This window comes from Protopterus annectens, chromosome 6.part0 (assembly GCF_019279795.1).
Source record: "Protopterus annectens isolate FY-2018-M chromosome 6.part0, PAN1.0, whole genome shotgun sequence".
Classification (NCBI taxonomy): Eukaryota; Metazoa; Chordata; order Ceratodontiformes; family Protopteridae; genus Protopterus; species Protopterus annectens.
Genome location: NC_056737.1, coordinates 329415920 through 329435175, shown reverse-complemented (window position 1 = coordinate 329435175; position 19256 = coordinate 329415920). Strand labels below are relative to the sequence as shown.

The 19256-nt window shown below is 38.8% G+C and overlaps 1 protein-coding gene across 1 annotated transcript in view; it reads left to right on the top strand.

Moving 5' to 3' along the window:
* TMEM62 (transmembrane protein 62) overlaps nucleotides 1-19256 on the top strand; it is a 462564-nt gene that overhangs the window by 263887 nt on the left and 179421 nt on the right. The gene's annotated exons all lie outside the window — the stretch shown is intronic.

Sequence of the window (19256 nt, the reverse complement as noted above, 5' to 3'; positions counted from 1 at the left end):
CAGTAATTGCAATTATAACACTTAACCATACCTCTTCGTACCTTAACTTCTTTACCCTTATTAAGTTTACTTTGAAAAAAGTCTTTAAAATTTCTGGCCCTTTTTTGTACAAACCTTGGTGCATTTCATATTTTCTCTGCAATTTCTCTTTTTCCCTTAAGAATTCCCCAGTTCCTTCTAACTATAGTACTGGAATCAGTACTATTTTGTATAGCTAAAGCTGTCGTATAGTTTAAGGGTGTTTTGTCACTTGCATGGTCATGTTCTATATTATTTATTTTTCTCAATTCATCAGAGAACACCCTTTCTACTTCTTCCTGTGGATATCCTCTAATTTTCATTCTTTTACAAAAATTAGAAGCTTCAAGCTCAAACACTTCATCTTCTTTAGTTAGGTTACTAATCCTTTTTAGTTGTCCCTTAATTATATTTGTCTTAGTTCTTTTAGGATGTAAACTAGAATAATGCAGATACATATTGTTCTGAAAATCTTTCTTAAAAATCTTAGAAATAATTTTATTTTCTTTTTTATATATTGTCAAATCTAAAAAAATTAATTTTATCTGCATTATAGTTATGCGTAAATTATATATAAGAACAAACATTATTAATATACTTCAAAAAATAATTTAATTCATTAACAGTGCCATCCCATATTAAAAGGACATCGTCAATAAACCTTAACATCTTGACTATATGTTTGCTATGTTCACTTTCTAATATATTGGCTGTTTCCCAACCTTGCATAAACACATTAGCATAGCTAGGGGCTAGGGCAGCACCCATTGCAACACCATTCGTTTGTACAAATACTTGATCATAAAACTCTAAATAGTTATGACTCAGAACTATGTCTATCATCTCCATTAATAGTCCCACTGTATTTGGGGAGAATTCTTTAGATTTTAGTAATTCTACCCTAACTGTTTCCATCCTTTCTTTATTGGGAATCATAGTATACAAGGAATTTATATCTAATGTAACTAATATGTGTGAATCTGAGACACAAATTTATTCCAGTTTTTTTATGCAATCATAACTGTCTTTTATATAAGTGCTTCACTTTGGTACTACCTTTAGTAGATGCTTGTCAACAAACACTGACATTCCCTCTGTTTTACTATTTCTACTAACTACTATAGGTCTTAACGGTCGAAAGTCGATATTTTTATGGATCTTTGGGATACCAAAGATCCTACTTAATTTTGGATTGTTGTTAGATAAATTTCTTTTCATTTTATCATCAATTCTCCCTGTATAGAACAATTTCTCTATACAGGAATCAATTAAAGAAAATCCCTTTTTTACCTCAGACATACTCATAGGTCTGTAAAAGTTTGAATCAGATAACATTTCTCTCATTTTACTTTCATATTCACTTCTATCTAACAATACCATTGTCAGCTTTAAAAATCAGTACATCTTCATTTTTGACTAAAGCATCAAAGCATTCCTTTTCTTTTTTTGTTAGATTGTAATATCTGAAATTTGTGTCATTGTCTAGCATTTCAAGCATCTGCAGTTCATATACATTCAGAAACATCTATAATTCTTTGATTAATGGTGGGTTATAGCACCTAGGTTTATACATTTCACAATTGCTTTGCATTTGTGATCCAAATATTGTACTTAAATTTAACTTCCTTACATAGTCTCTAATTTCATTTATCATAACCATCTTGTTCGCTCACCCCTTGCTTAATACACAACAATCTTCATATGATCGTTCTTTACTGGATAAATTAACGATTTTGAAATTTACAGTACCTCTTGTTGGTAGACTTTTCGTCTATCCTTGTGTGCGGATTTTGCATGTGTGTGTGTGTGTGTGTGTGTGTGTGTGTGTGTGTGTGTGTGTGTGTGTGTGTGTGTGTAAGTGATTCCTTAGCCGGTTGGCTAATTTTTTTCCATAAGACAACATGGCAGAAAAGCATAAGGGCACTTCTGGTTTTCAACATTGCCAAGACTGTGGGCAAAAGATGCCTAATTCTGATGGACGTCTTTCTTGCATTTACTGTTTGGGTGCAGCTTACTTGGATCAAGATTATTTGATCTTACAGGGCCCTGGTGGAAAGAGAAAACCAATTAATTTTGAAAGGACTGTTAAAATCTTCTTTTGAAGAAGAGTCGCCAAGCCAGATCCTTCCTCTAAGTCTGATCAGACCAAAAAGAGGAGTCACTCGGTACCAGTTTCCCGTACGGCACTGGTGGCTAAGAAACACAAGTCGTCGGTCCCGTCAGTATCCTCGGAACCGAAGACTAAGGTTCCAAGGTTATCAGAGTGAGAATCTTTGGTACAGGCTTTTGTTTCCATGGCACCAAGAAATTCATCACTGGCTTCTTTAGTTTCACAGTCAGTGCCGATGTCACCATCTGCACCACAGCAGACTCTACCCGCCCCTTCGGTGCCGAAGTCTGAATTCACATATGTACCCAGGACAAGGTATTCCCCTTCCATAGACCCCTTGGTAGGTCAACTTCCCAGTCCATTCTTGGAAAGGCAAGAATCTCCCTTAGGGTTGTCTGTTCGATCTTCCAGGAGTTTTTCTGAAGTAGACATTGTGAGGTTGGTGGATCAGCTTTTGGTGGCTAGGGGTCTTCCTGCCCCTTCTTAGACCTCTCTCCCTTATGAAGTTGGGGTATTGTCTCCAATGACTCCTCCAGATTTCCATCTCTGACCTCTTTGGGAGGCTTAGAGCCCACCACTTTGATTTCCCTGGTGCCAGCTGTCCTGGGGCTGATGGGCACACCCTCTTTGGCTCAATGGCCTGCTCTGACATCGTCGGTTCCCTGGGGACCGTTAGATTCCTGGGGCCATAGCTTGGCTGTCAGTTCCAAGGGTTTTGGATCGGCTCCTGTTATTTATTTGGAGTAGTCCTTAAGTCTGGGAGCCCTGACGGTTGTGGGCTCTACCCTGGCTCCTGCTTCAGAGGGTGGTCTCTCGGAGCAAGGTGTGACCTCAGTTCCAAGGTCGTCTTTCTCTGTTCCAGGCTGCTATCCCTCTTCTGGGGGGCCTGCCTTCCAAGTCATGAAGAGGGCTTTAGCCTCTGTGGGCTTTCATCTGGCCCTTTCTGTATCGGAGTGTCATACATCAGTACCTTATGGTCCAGAGCTACCACCATCCTCCACATCGGGACAGCGAACACCGAAGCTGCAAGTTACCCCTGTACAGGGCCCCTCTTCTTCAGCGTCTTCCTCAGAGATTCCCTATGAGGAACCACCACAAAAGATGATGTGCAAGAGGAAGCACTTAGATTCCTTGGCAGAATTTGTCACAGAAGACATGGACTTCGATGATGGGGAGGATTCCCCCCCGGTCACCCCCTGAAGATGTCTCCTTTGAAGACATCTTGACGATCTTTAAACAGAGGGGTGACCGGAAGCCGAAGGACCTGACTTCTGAGGAATCTGTGTACTTGCAAGCCATTGGTTCTCATCCATCTACTTCCTGGGTGACCCCACCTGCTGATGATCTCATTAAATTGATCATGCAGTGGGTGTGGAAGGCCCCTGATTCCCTAGAGCTGATTACCTGGAGAACAAACAATATCTTATCAGCCCCCGAAGACCACCAACATTGGTCCAAATGTTTAGCAGTAGATGCCATGGTGGTGGTAACATCCACCAAGAAGAAACTCGCCGATGAGAGTTCCACTGTCTATCCACTTAACTGAGAGTCTTTGCTTCATTGACAGTCTACCTAAGGTCCTTGAATTTTATGGCACCTTTCACTAGACTCCAGATGGATCTGATTAAGGAGTTATCGGATACCCTCACTGGAGCTGTGTCTGACGAGGTGCAGGATAAAGTTGCTTCTCAGCTGGCCACCCTGGAGTCTATATAAAACTTATCCATGGGGCTCATCACACATGCAGCTGAAGAAACAACCAGAGCAAGCGGGTTCAGGTGTTGCCGTAAGGCGTCATGCCTGGATGCGTTTGTGTGAGTTCATGGAACCTTTCAAGTCTTCCTTCATCAATGCTCCTTTTGACGGATTGTCCTTGTTCGGCCCAAAAGTCAAAGAAACAGTAGCCAGGTGCGAAAAAGATGGAAAGACCCTTTCTGTTGTAGGCATACTTTTATTACTCCTCAGCGCTCCTACTCCAGGAATCATAGGAGTGGAAAGTTGTGGTTTAAGAAGTCCCAATGGTCTTTTCAGGACACACGTGGTGGTAGCTCCCTTCGGGGCAGAGGGGGGAACTCTAATCAAAGATGCTGGTCCCATGGCAGAGGTGGCCCACAAAACAAAATCAGGGCTCCAGAGACTTCTTCTCTGGACAACTCTACCAGCGCTCCTGAAAGGAGGCCCTATTGCTTACCTCTGGAAGCAGTCGAGGGAAGGCTTTCACTGCATTCAACAGCCTGGCTACAAATAACTTCCGATACTTGGGTGCAGAAGATTATTACCAGAGGTTACCATATCCCCTTTATTCTTTTCCCAAGATCACAAAGAAAAATCCCAGATTTACTACCCAATCAGAGGGACCAAGCAGCCTTAGATGTTCAAAGGCTGCTAGGAAAAAAGTAATCCAAGAAGTCCAAGCAGACCAGATAGGATCCTGGTTTTATTTAAGGTTCTTTTTGGTGCCAAAAAAAGACAGGGGACGGGAGAGCAGTACTGGACCTTTTGAACAAGTTTGTTCAGCAAACAAAATTCTGGATGGTCACGGTTCAGTCTATACTTCCCTTTCCAGAGGGAAAATGATTGGATGTGCTCTATAACCTTCAAGATGCATATTACCACACAAAAATGGACAAACACTCCAGAAGGTTTCTCCACTTTTGGCTAGGAGCCAGTCATTTCTAGTTCAGAGTGCTGCCCTTTGGTCTCACCACAGCCCCAAGGCTGTTCACCAAATGCATAGCAGGAGTCACAGCTCACGTAAGACTACACGGATTCCAGGTGTTTCCTTACCTAGACGACTGGCTCTTCACTGCCCCCACCAGGCATCTACTGCTTCAAACCACAAATTTCATTCTGCACCTGTTCAATTTTTTGGGCATTACAGTCAACAGAGAAAAATCCCAGCTGACTCCCACACAAGACCTAGAGTTTATTGGAGCTCATCTCAATATGGTTTCTTTTGTAGCTTTTGTCCTCTTCACAGACCAAACAAGACAAGGTCTCAAATGCAAGTCATTATATCCAGAGACAAAATCCCCGCTCTACTTGTCCTCTAAGCTTTGAGATGCATGGCAGCGACCATTATCTTAGTAACTCTGGCAGGATTTCACATGAGGCTACGTCAGTGGCTCTTGGCTTCACAATGGTGTATACCAACACATCCGATGACTTACCCAGTTTTAATAACTGGTCGCTGCAAAAAGGATCTGCCCTGGTGGATGCAGTCAGAGGAAATTCTTCTGTGCTGTCCCTTCGTTCCCCCTCAGCCCAAGGCCATAGTGACCATCGATGCTTCCCAGATAGGGTAGGGTAGGGTGGTGGCATTATTTGGGAAGAACAGTCCAAGGCTCTTGGTCTCCGCAAGAGGAGGCTAATTTGCACATCAATGTCCTGGAATTGAGGGCAGTGCTCTTAGTTTTGCAAGCTTTTCAATCTGCCCTCCCTACAGGAACAGTAGCAGTTCAATCAGAGGACATGTCAGTGGTATGGTACATCAACAGGGTGGAACCAGATCTTACCCCCATGTCAGGAAGCTCTCAGAGTGTGGCAATGGGTGATATCCTCCAACTGCTTTCTAGTAGCAATGCATATTCTGGGGATCTCCATCATGATAGCGGACAAACTCAGCAGATGCATTCTCTTGCCTCACAAGTGGTCTCTCAATCCCAAAGTAGTGAAGGAGATTTTTCTTCGCTGGGGCCAGCCTTGCTGCAACCTCTTTGCTTCCCTAACAAACAACAAATGCAGCAGCTATTTTGCCCTAATCTCCCCTCAGGAAGAGTTCCCAAGAGATCCTGTCCCTCTCAATTGACCATCGGGACTTCTCCACGCCTTCCCCCCTTTCCCTTTATTCCCTTCTTCTTGAAGAAAGCCAAAAGGTTGAGAAGCAAAGTAATCCTCATTAAACTCTTGTGGCCCAACAAGTCTGGTTCCCCTTTCTTTGAACTTTCCTGATTCACTGCCTATGGATTCTGAATCCAGTTCCAGACCTGCTATTTCACCCGCAGGGACTGGTGCACCCCAGCCTTCACAGCCTCAAGCTGACAGCTTGGTTCCTCCAATTCCATTAGTCGCCAGGCAGAATAACATACCTTTCCCAGTACAAAAAAATTCTTCTGGCTTCCCATAGACCATCCACCAGGAAGCTGTATCTTAGCAAGTGTAAGAGACTTTCTGTTTGGGCCTGTAAAAATAATTTCGACCCGTTTTTGGCACCTGTTGAGAATGTTTTGGAATTCTTAGCTTCCCTTTTTGATTGAGGAGCTTTTGCTTCCACAATTAAAGTTCAGTTGGTGGCTATGATGACCATTCTTTAATTTCCCATCACTTATGCAAAGTTTTTCTTAAAGGTACCTTACGTCTAAAGCCCCCATTCAAGGATCCTAGACCTCCATGGGATCTGACCCTGGTCCTGACTTGCCATCTCAAATTTCTTTTGCGGAAAACTCTTTTTCTAGAAGCCATTACTTCTGCAAGGGAAGTTTCTCAAATTCAAGCATTATGTGCAAAACCCCATATCTGATTTTTCATAAGGATATGGTTTCACTAAGAACCAACCCTTTCTTTCTTCCTAAGATTGATTCAGAATCAAATATTAATCAAACTATTGATTTGCCCGTTTTCTTCCCCAATTTTTCCAATAAAGGTGAATATTGCTTGCATTTACTGAACGTTCACAGACAATTGCATTTCTACCTTGACAGAACTAAATAGTCTAGAAAATTGGACCAGTTATTTGTTTCTTTTTCCGATGCAACTCTGAGGAAACCTGTCTCAAAAGTTACTTTGTCAAGATGACTAAGAAATTGTGTTACCTTCATTTATAATCATAACAACCACAAGTTATTTGTGCCTGTGGGAGCACATTCTACTGTATCAGTTGCCATGTCAGCTGTTTTTCACTCCAAAGCCTCCATGGATGAGATATGTGCAGCCACAACATGGGCTATTCCTCATACATTTATCACTCATTACAAATTGGATATGGTCTTTAGGGGAAGAGCATCCTTTGGCTCTACGGTTCTCAGGAATATCCTTCCATAAGGCCACCCAGAACCTAAAGTAGCTGGGGGCTCTATCCCATTGGTCAAGAATGAATGAAGATTGACAACATCAGATAAAGAAGTTATGTACTCATCATAACATTCCATCTGTCTTGTCGATCTTTATTCATTCTTGACATCCCACCCTCCTTCCCCCTCCTGTTGATTTCCTGGAGGATCAGACACTTGTCCTGGGAACCTATAGGTTTGACCTTGGACGTGGCTTCTGTCTTTATATGTTTTTATGTTGTAGTATTTGGCCACAAACTCAATCTGAGGTAATAGGGAGAGGAGCATTGTGGGTAGAGTCTTAGCTTGAGAGTTTTTTGGCTGGCACAAGCTGTAAAATGTGTGCGCCAGTTCCAAGAATTGGAACAGAGTCCCATTGGCCAAAAATGAATGAAGACTGACAACACAGATGGAACGTTATGGTGAGTACATGACTTCTTTTTCTTATTGTGTACATAGTTTTGTGTGTTGTTATTAATTTATTAGGTTTTATGGGAGTATTATGTGTGTGTGTGTGTGTGTGTGTGTGTGTGTGTGTGTATTTTTGTTTGAGGGTTTTCAGTAAACAAAAATTCTGCAAGATGTGAAGTAGGTTCAAATGGAGATGACAAGAAACAATTGTATCAAAGATTAACCCGTTAAATGGTGCATGCATTGAATACAAAAACTGGAACCATACATTTAACAAAAACATTGTTATAGAGAAATGGTGGGAAGAATAATCCCTCAAGAACATGATTTTGTCTATAATGTGTTTAAACATTAATGGTCTCACAAATAAATATAAAAAAGAAAGAGTAGTGAAGTATATTAAAAATGTAGAGTGCAAGTAGCTGTGCTCCAGAATACACACTTGGAAAGAACTGAACATGTGAATTTGATGATGAAAGTGTTTCAAGATGTTTATTCAGCAGAATGTCTGGGGCAAAGGAAGAGAGGAGTACTTATATTAATTGCAAGAGGAGCTCCAATAGTAATAGAAGAAAATATAAAAGACAATAATGGAAGATTTATAGTATTATGGCGCTACTAGCAAGGGAGAAGGATTACACTGGCATGTATTTATATTCCACCAAAAACTGCTATAATGGAGCTTAAGAAAATTCTGAGAGAAATAATCAGCTTTCAGCAAGGAATATTGCTTACAGGTGGAGACCATACAGGAAAGTATAACAAAAGAGGGTAGATTTTTAAAGAAATTTATGAAAACATTTGGCATGGAAGATGTGAATTTAGTACTAAGAGTTTGAGTGAATTTACATACTATTCTCCAATATACAAAAACTGGGCTAGGCTAGACAGAATAGTAATTTGACAGGAGCATGTTCATTTAATTGATGGTTGTGATGCACACCCAATAACTATTTCAGATCATGCTCCAGTAGTAATTAAAATAAAAAACACAGTGTAATGAAATAAAAATGAGACACTTGCGCTTTCCCAGCTATCTTTTGAAAAGAGAGGAATTTAAGGAATGGGCAGTGGAAATTATTCGGGTGCTATTAGAGAAGATAAAAAATTCTTCTGAAAATATAGCTAGGGAGTGGGATAAAATTAAAGTGTAATTTAAAAATAGGGTGGAAACAAAAGAAAGGGAGATATGGTTAAGAACTAACAAGAATTACGTAGAGGGACTGACAAGTGTTAAAGTACAGCAAAATAGGGGGACTCTCACAGAACAAGAAGAGGAGCAACTGCAGAATGTTAAAACAAAAAATAAGGGATTACTGCAATAATATTCATGAATTTAAAAGATTGCTGTTAAGTAACTGTTTTTTGATAATAACCCTAGACCACAAAAACTTTTAGCACAACAATTTTGGCAACAGAAAATAGAAAGGGCTGTCATCAAGCTTAGGGAGCCTATAACAAGGAAGGCAACAAGGGATCCTGTAGAAGTATTGGAAGTACTTTGAAAATTCTATGAAAGTCTGTATAAAGGAGTGAAATATGGAAGTCAAGAAAAGGTACAAATGGAAATGTTTATGAATGAATGAAATATGCCCAGGCTAGAGGTAGAGGAGCCTCAATTATTAACAGTATAGTAGGAGATGGATGAAAATGGTGATGTATAACCAATCTACAGCAAAGTCCCCAGGAAGTGATGGTTTTCCTGTGGAGGTTAGAAAGGAGGTTAGGAGGGAATAAACTTATAAAGATCTGGAAGGTTTTGTTCCAACATCCTGGAAGAAAGAGGTAGTAGTTGTAATATCTAAAGAGGGTCAAGAGCCATCAGATCCAGCCTCATACAGGCCCATTTCAATACTAAATAATGATTATAAAGTGTTTATGTCTATAATGGCAAAAAGAATGGCAAAAGTGATGTCAAAATTGATACCTATAGATCAGTGTGGTTTTGTGGAGGGGAAGGAAACATTTGACAACATTAACAGAACAGTAATGATCCAGAGGGAAGTAGAGTGTAAGAAAATACCACTGTTGTTAGTAGGTCTTAATGCAGAGAAAGCATTTGACAGAGTGAGCTGGGACATTATGAGCAGAGCAATGGAAGCATTTGCATTCCCTGAACAAATTATAAGTTTGATTAAGAGGATATATGAGGGATCAGAGGTGAAAATTATAGTGGGTGGGGTCCTCCCTGATAATCTCTGCTTGAGCAGAGGAACTAGGCAGTGGTGTCCTCTGTCCTCTTTGTTGTTTGCATTGTATTTAGAACCACTGGCAAAGAAAATAACGGACTCAAAACTTCAAGGATATAGTTGGTATGGTAGTCAAGAGAAGCTGGCTCTATTTGCAGATGACATTATTTTATACCTGACAAAACCAGAAAAGGACATTACACTGCTGTGGAACATACTGAGACAATTTCAAACCTTTCCGGGATATAAAATTAATGAAGCCAAAACAAAAGTGATAGTTGTAAATTATGTACCCACATACGAATTGGTTCAGAAATATCCATACTTAAGGAGACATAATAAAATGAAGTATTTAGGAGTATGGATTAAAAATTATGCCGATGTGGCAGCTATGGATATGTGGGAAAAGACCAAACAAAAGATAATACAAAAAATGAGAAAACTGAAGCTCTGTTATATGGATATCGATAGTAAGATACAAGCAGTTAAAATGTTTTTATCCCTTTAGTTTTATAATCAGGTTGGGCATATTTTTATCAACCAGAGGAGAAGTTGTGGATAAAGAGCTGAAGTATATTATTTGGGAGAGGAAGACAGCAAGAGTCAAGTGGGATAAGCCTATTCTTCCAATAGAACAGGGTGAATTGGAATTATCTGATTTGAAAGGGTATTTCAGAGCAACACATGTAAGGCTCCTGTACATAGCAGAAGCTGAAAACTGTAACTCAAAATGAAAGAGATGAAGAAACGGGGAAGTTCAAGTAACAGGGAGAGACTGGGATTTTGGATGCAAACTTTTAAGGAGAACAACAATAATCATACAGGATATTATATTCATAAAGTAGTATCAGGTATTCTAAGAACTAAGCCAATATAGGAATGGGGAAAGGAGATTCTGCCAATAGGGTGACTGCAATTAGGACCAAAAAAAGTAAAACGAACTAAGTCCTAGAAAAAACAAAAGGACTCCTCGCTACAACTCTGGAGTAAACACTCCAAGTATTCAGGATAAATATACAAGTAATAACAGCAAAAATGAAGACTGGAGCGAAGCAGATTCAAAAAGTTCAAATAGACCAAAAACTTAAAAGAAGCTTTAATAAAAACTGCTGCAGGTCAATTGATAAGCGCTTTCACTCAATACAAATGCGCTTCATCAGATCACACAGACCAGTGTCCATAGAAGCTATATATACACAAACATTAATAATCATTCACCTATCAAAAGCCACATCTAATTACATATTAATGAGCTGTAATTATATATATATATATATATATATATATATATATATATATATATATATATATATCTAAAAGCAACAGAATAAGTATGAAGGTTTAAAGCACATATAAAAAACACACATATATCTCTAAAAACATGCCATATTCAGCATAAAGAAAAGCATATATATAAGAGATATATAAAAAAGCAGTAATATATATATATATATATATAAAAATATAACAAGATTTAATACATACACTATCAAAATCTAACATTTCTACGCTTCTTAAGTATCGGCTTGATAGAGGCTCTCTCGTTAAGTCCAGAGCCTCTATCTGCTCTCAACCTGATTATCCATTTACTCTCTTGGCTTTCTGTATAATTCCTAATGTCACCCCCATGTATATTTGGCTTAATACTTTCCAGGACTCTAAATCGAAAGTTATGTTCTACACCTTTCTGAATTACATGTTTAGCCAAGGCATTATGCAGGGATGCTTTCTTCATATGATAGACATGTTCTCGTATTCTGTCTTTAAACTGGCTATTCATTTTGCCAACATAAAGTGCATTGCAGATTTGGCATACTGCTAAGTACACAATATTCACAGTGTCACAGGTAGCCTCAACCTTAGTATCAAAAGTAATATGTAGGTCTGGATGTAAAAATATATCATCAGTATCAATAAACTTGCAAAAATTACAATGTCCACAGGGTCTGGTATTATTGGACGTTAAATTATGCCCTTGCTTCTTCGAATAGCAAAGCATTCTCCGCAGATTTAACTTATTCTTATAAAGGAATTGAGGTCTAGTTCCCACTATATTCCCAATTATTTCATCAGTACAAAGAATCGGCCAATGTTTAGTAATTATACTCCTTACAGCTCGACAATCAGTACTGTAAGATAAAGTGACCTTAACTCCTGGGACCCTTTCACAAATAGGCTTAGCATTATTGACCTTGGGTCCAAAATAAGGTGCGGCTCTATTAGATCTAAGTTGGCTAATATCTGTAAGGTTCGTTTCAATCTCATTAGTATCATAGCCATGCTCTACTAGTCTTTGTTTTAAATCAGCTACCTCAGTTATAAAACCTGCATCAGTAGCATTCAGTCTAGATGTTCTCATTCCTTGACCTCTGATGATATTCTTAAAAATATGTGGTGGGTGCATGCTATCACGCATTAACAGTGTATTATGATGGCATGGTTTGCGATAGACTCCAGTATTAATCAGACCACATTCTAATCTCTCAACATAAAGATCTAGGAATTCTATTCTTGATCTAGAATGACTCATAGTGAAATTCAAATAGTCAGTTAACTGATTCATTGTCATATGAAACCTAAGTAGTCCAGTTATATCCCCTCTCCACAAAACAAAGACATCGTCAATGAAACGTCGGTAAAGGGCAACTTGTTGGTCAAATCCATCCATCTTAAACAAAGTCTCCTGCTCCCATTGCGCCAAGGACATATTAGCATAGCTATTGGTGCATGGCGTACCCATGGCAACCCCGCCTTGTTGTTGATAGAACTTATTCTCAAATATAAACAGGTTGTTCTCTAGAATTAATTCTAAAAAGTGCGCCACCAAATCTATCTGCACTCGGGAATAGTCACTATGTATAGAAAGATAGTCAGTTATATACATAATTCCCAACTCATTTGGTAAAACAGTAAATAATGATTGGATATCAAAAGTTACAAATATAAGATTATCCAATTCATCCAAACCACTCAAGCAGTCATAAAGATCTATTAAAAACTGTTTAGAATCCTTAAGTACTATATGATTATTATTGAGCACAGGTCGTAGGTATTTCTCAACATATACAGACATATGTTCCGTAACCCAACCCTGTCCGGCTACAATGGGTCTCATCGGGGGATTCCTAATATCTTTATGTATTTTGGGGAGTCCCTGTATCACTGGGACCAGGGGGGTACCAATCTTCAAATAATCATATAGTTCCTGATCTAAAACACCACCTTTGAACATATCTAAAAGGGTATCATTAACATAGGAGATAGTAACTTGAACTGAATGCTCATTAATTACTTTATAGAACCGGTCACTCAACAATGTGACCATGGAACCATGATATTGATCGCTGTCCATGATAACTATCTGGCCTCCTTTGTCGGCCGGCCTTATAATTATGGAGTTTAAACTCTGTAGTCTACGTAAGCTTTCCCATTCCATCCATGTTAAATTACCCTTCCTTCTATGAGTAGTTTTAAGAAAGTACTCATAGAGTTAATCCTCTGTGAGTTTCAAATAAGCCTCAACAAGTGGGTGGTGGGGAGGTCTAAAATTACTCAATTTCTTAAACTTAGCGGGTAATTCAGATATATTACCTCTAGCTTCAACCCCTATATTATCCCGGAACATTAACTTCAACATTACATTACGGCAAAAGAGTCTCATATCTATAACAGTTTCAGTAAAATTACTGTGACTACTGGGTATAAAATTGAGACCCTTATTAAGCAGACTTTCATCCTGTTCTGTTAACACATAGTTGGAAATATTACAAATTAGGGAGCATGCATGAGTGACAGATGTTAAGTAGTTGTCAAGGGCTAATTCAGTTTGTTCCTCCACATCTTTTTGATAGTTTGGTGTGGTACAAACTCTTCGGAGAATTTCCGTTTCTGCCTTCCCCTGCTTACTGACCGCCCCCTCTGTATTCCTTTCTCTTTGCGTACAGGTAGGGGAAAAGGGATGTCATTCCCTGCAACCAATGTTGTATTAGATGGCTTACAGTTAACTTTTGGTCTAACACTACCATCATCAACCCGTATAGAGGTAGTTGGTACCTTGTTAACAACCTGTACTTCTGGGTAAAGATTAACCTTACCCAGATCACCATTAGTTTGTCCAGTACCAACAGCAACATCACCAGAACCATCAGTACAATCAGTATGCAAAATAGAAATAACATCATCAGTATCATTAGAATTAATGCAGGTATCTACAGAAACGTCATCAAGTAAATTACCAGGTTTAGAGCTGTTCTTAATAGAAGTATAACTTAGCTCAGTATTCCCTGTACATTCAATAGAGTTCTTAGTTGTTGCATCATGACTTTTAGAATTTATAGAACTATGACTAGGATTCCTTCTGGTAATACCACTCGAGTTTTTCTTGACCCCATAATTGTTCGTATCATTATTCACATTAATGTCAGTTTGTCCATACCTAGGCCAAAGAAATACATGGCCCAGAAAAACCAATAGTAGCACAGGCAGAAGATAATTAGTTTTTAATGTTCATGCAGGTAGAAATGAAACATATCAAGAATACAGTAGTAAATAGCGATGTTTTTATGTCCATATTCTGAATTATTAGAAGAGAAGAGATATGAGTGAAACCCAGTAAATGTGAAAATTTTTGTTGAGATACAGCGACTACCATGAGTCTCTATTAGGAACGCAGTATCTTATTTTATTTTATTTAAGCTACGCTCCTAAGAATTTTAATAATAATTTTTATTAGTTTTTATCATGTATACAAATTAACACAAGTTGTTATTTATTTATATAATCTAACATAAGATTTTATGGTGGGTTAATATTACACAAAAGGTATGAGCTGTTTATATTTGCACATGCAAAAATACATTTTATTAAAACCTAATAATAATTTTAATTAAAAATTTATAAAATAACTGTTCATAGATATCCAGTTTTCACCTTTGTGTAGTACATATGCTGACAGTCAAGTGAATGAAATATTGTGTTTTAACGTTTTGTATTTAACGCGCACACAGCGTAATGGTTAGGTACTATGAAGTACCAATTAAATTATCAATTATTGAATTAGATACAAATGGATGAATTTAATTGATTTGATGACTTGACTATTTAAGTAACTCAAAAAGGTTTTGTGATTATCTTGAAAAAACCTGACAGAGTCTCAGGCGAAAGTGCTTGTGGATATCACTTTTTATACTGTTCGTTTTGTGAAATAAAGTAAATTTGGCTTTTCCAGGAAGAGTTCATTGAATTTCTTTGGTTATCTTCTGCCTGTGCTACTATTGACTGCAGTTAGGGATACAGACAATAGGCAAGCGGGAGTGGGAGTATATTGGAGAAAAGTGGCAAAGGAACCAAGGTATTGGGAGCAAATAACTAGGCAGGAAAAGGTAATAGAATGGGAAGATGCTAAGAACGTATTTGGACCGCAGGTGAGAGATTTCTTTCTTTCTTTCTTTATTTATTTAAATTTGTTGACCGGGAGTGTCCGACTGGATGTAGGTCCATTTTCAGCGGAGGCCCGGGGAGAAAAGCTCCAGAATTAAAATAAACAGACAGTATTTACATTGGATTACATAGTGATTAACAATTTACATAGCAATTACTTACAACATATTTACAGATGAAGAACATAGTACATCAGTAGACAACTAGAATCTTTATCTGTGAAGTGCATACCAGACATTAACAAATGTTACAAGAAGAAGAAGTTTGTGCTGTATAATAAGTACTGGCTTATGAGCATCTGAGCTTGCTATAATCAAGGTAGTTAGTGGAGTGGAAAGAAAGGTAGTGGTTGGATGGGGTGGATGATATTAGAGTGGGAGTTGCAAGGGCATAGCCAGCATGTTTTTAGTTGCACTTTTAGTAAAGTTTTGAAGTGGGTGCATGATAGTATGGAGGTAATTGTGGGTGGGAGTGAGTTCCATAATTTGGCTATGGCGCAAGAGAATAGTGCTTCGCCAGCAGAGCTATTGGCTTTAGTGATCTGCAAGTGATTTTTGCTGCTGGATCTTAGTGGTCTGGTGGTGCGATAGGGTTGGAGTAGATTCTGGAGGGATGGGACATTTAGTGGATGGTTTACTAGTTTGTGGGTGAGTGAGAGTTGATACCACTGAAGGAGGTGAGGGAGTTCAAGCCAGCCCAGTTCAGCAGGTGAGAGACAGTGGTGACTACGGTAGGATGCCCCTGTGGCGAATTTGGCAATTTTGTTGTAGCAGGTCTCTAGCTTGTTTAGATCACATTGCCTTAGGTTGGTATATATTGAAGAGGCATAAAGTAGGGTGGAGATAAGGTGGGAATTTGCTATTGAAATCTTTGCTGCTTTGGTGAGAAATTGCTTATTTCTGTATAACGCTCCTATTTTTTTGTGGACTTTTTTTATAGTCATGGATATGTGAATGTCAAATTTTAGTTTATTGTCTATTTCCACTCCTAGCAATATGGTGTGTTCAGTTGGGTATATAGTGGTGTTGTCTTTTGCCGTGATGTTAAAGTGAGAGTTGTTTTGAGTATGTTTCGTGGGTTGGAAGATGAGTAGTTTAGTTTTGTTTAGGTTGAGTATTAATCGGGCATCGGATAACCTTGTTTCAACAGAGGAAAAGGCTTCCTGTGTGACTTTTTGCAGTTTTGGTAGGGACTGAGCTGAGCAGATGATGGTAGAGTCATCTGCATATTGTATGAGTGTGCCATGTTTGGTGGCAGAGCCTAGATTATTGATGTAAACAGAGAAGAGTAGGGGTCCAAGGATGGATCCTTGGGGAACCCCTATGGAGACAGGTAGTTGGGGAGATATGTCATTCTGCCATACAACGGATTGTTGGCGGTCAGACAGGTAACTCTGAAACCAGTTGGTGACCGATTGTGAGAAGGATAGGTTATTGAGGACAGAGATAAGTTGTTTGTGTGGGACCATGTCAAATGCTTTAGATAGGTCTAGGAAAGTAGCAGAGGAGAGATAGCCATTGTTTTCATGCTGAAGGATAGTGTTAGTAAAGGAGAGTAAGGCAGTGGTGGTGCTATGGTTTGGTCGGAAACCATGCTGAGTACTGGAAAGGAGGTTGTTAGTAAGGAGGTAGTCTGAGACCTGAGAGTGTATGCATCTCTCTAGTATTTTGGAGAGTGGAGAGAGAATAGCTATGGGGCAGTAATTGGTTAGTTCTGTGGAGGGTCCGCCTTTGTGGAGGGGAGTTATATGTGATAATTTCCACAATGTGGGAACGTAAGTTTCTGACAGAGATCGGTTAATCAAGATGGATACTGGGTAGGCCAGAGCATCAGCTGCGATTTGTAGGTATTCACTTGGGAGGCTGTCTGCTGCTAATTTGGTGGGTTTAAGTTTAGTTAAGAGTTTTTTTTATGTTGGAGGTAGGTACAGGAGAAAAAGAGAAGGCAGTGGGGAGATTACTAGTTGAAGGTGTGGGTTGGAGGGTAGGGGGGTTGTGTTGTTTAGCTAGTGATAGTATGGTTTGGGTGAAGTGTGTGTTGAATGAGGTAGCAATATTTTCTGAGGAGTGAGGGATGCATATCAAGGATTCATATTAGAGTACAGGTACAGGTAAAGAGAAAGAAGTAGGCGAGTCCTAAACAAAAGGCCATCACTGGTAGAGTTCTTAGTAGAATCTAGAACAGAAGTGGCTGTTAAGAAAGGAATAATTAATAGAGCATGTAAATATTGGATGATAACTAGGAGGAGGTTAGGAAGAATTGGGAAGAGAGATTAGATAAGCAATTCAGAAAGAAACAATGAGGGGATGTATGTATGTCTCCCAAGTATGCAACAGAATCTAGAAGATTTAAATATTTGCTTGGAAGTGTTTACATAGATATTTTTTTATACCAGAAGCAAGCTCCAAAGAATCTTTCTTCAGGTAGACAGCAAAACTTGGAGATGTGATGGGGAAGGAAGAGGTAACTGGGAACATATTTTCTGGAAGTGTAATGAGTTGGCTGACTTTAAAGATCCCCTGCAGACTGCTCTGTCAGAGATGCTGGGTGAGCAAACTGGAGTGACTAGGGAATTTTCATTTGAGCTTTGATACAGAGTTGGAATTGTCTAGACATAGTAAGGCCTTGCTGAGTCTAATTATAATGGCTGCCAAAAAAGCAATAACTAGAAAATGGAAATCAAAGTCTAACCAACTTTACTAGAAGTATCAAAGATAGTAACATAGATAAAACAACTGGAACTGGGATCTTTAGAAAAGGGTAAGAGTAAATTATACAGGAAAAAATGGGAAATGTGGGACCACTACGTGCAGAAGAGGAAAGATGTTTAAAAGAAGTCAGGATCCGAATGAGCTATGCAATGGATGACTGACAATGACTGGGTATATTAAAAGTGATACAATGTTTGCAGCTACAGTTGTGTTGGCACGGTTTGTAAGGTGTGATGTTTGAGACTGTGCTGCTATGATTTATTTTCATTTATATAAATGTAAGATTGTCTGTGTCACACTTGATAATTTAATAAAGATGTTTCCTGTAAAAAAAAAAGACATTTAAGTTTCAAACTTCATATCCTTCAGAAAATGCATTATAATGTAAAACCTATTACTCTATCAACTTTCTAAGTTTATAAGAGCAATATTTATAAATTGTCCTTGTTTTTAGGCCTTTGTCCTATTCTTTTTGGATTTGTCCAGATTTCTTGTGCTAAGAAGTTGAGAGGTATGAATATGCACTGAGAAGTTTGAGAAACACATCAGACAATGGATGGCTTTAGATAGGCCTCCACAATAAGTGGAATTAGAACTTTGAGGAGGAGGAGCTGCAGAATGACCACCAGAAAAAGGGGATGTGATGAGTAAAAGGGCAAAACCTTCAGTCTTGTGATAGGAGGTAAGAGATAAGTAATTAGATGCAACCAATGGGCCAGGTTAACAAAGAAAGGACTGCACTACACAGTTTTCATTTGAGCAGAGTGGGATGAAGGGATGAATATCTTCTGTCAAGTACTGATGGTGACTAAATGTAATTTCTTTGCTTTTGGGATTATGCTACATGGACACGTGTCACAACAGCAGGATATGAATCATCATCTCATTAGGAGAACAGATACTTCCCTTGTTACTCATGTGACCTACCTAGTGGTAACACTTTAACTTTCTTAACCACACCACAGAGGAAATGGCAGCTTGTAGAGCAGCCTACAGCAAGTGTGAAAAAGACTACCTTAGGCCAGTTATATAAGCGTGGCTCCCCCTGCAGCCTCAATTCTCAAGTATAAAGGAACAGTTTGGAAGGATTTATAGGTATAGATGTTCACCAGGAAGTCAACTGTCCTTAGTGGAAATGATTGACAAAAAGCAACAAAAAGTAAAAGTAAGTGTATGAACAACAGGAAATAGTATTAGATGAATTGTAAAATGTATTTTATATTTTATAGTCTCAGTTTTGCTTCTGCTTTGGCAAACAATTTATGCCAGGTATAGCTGCATGTAGACAAAGACAATGCTGTTTTATTTTACTTAGTTCATAGGTGTGTAT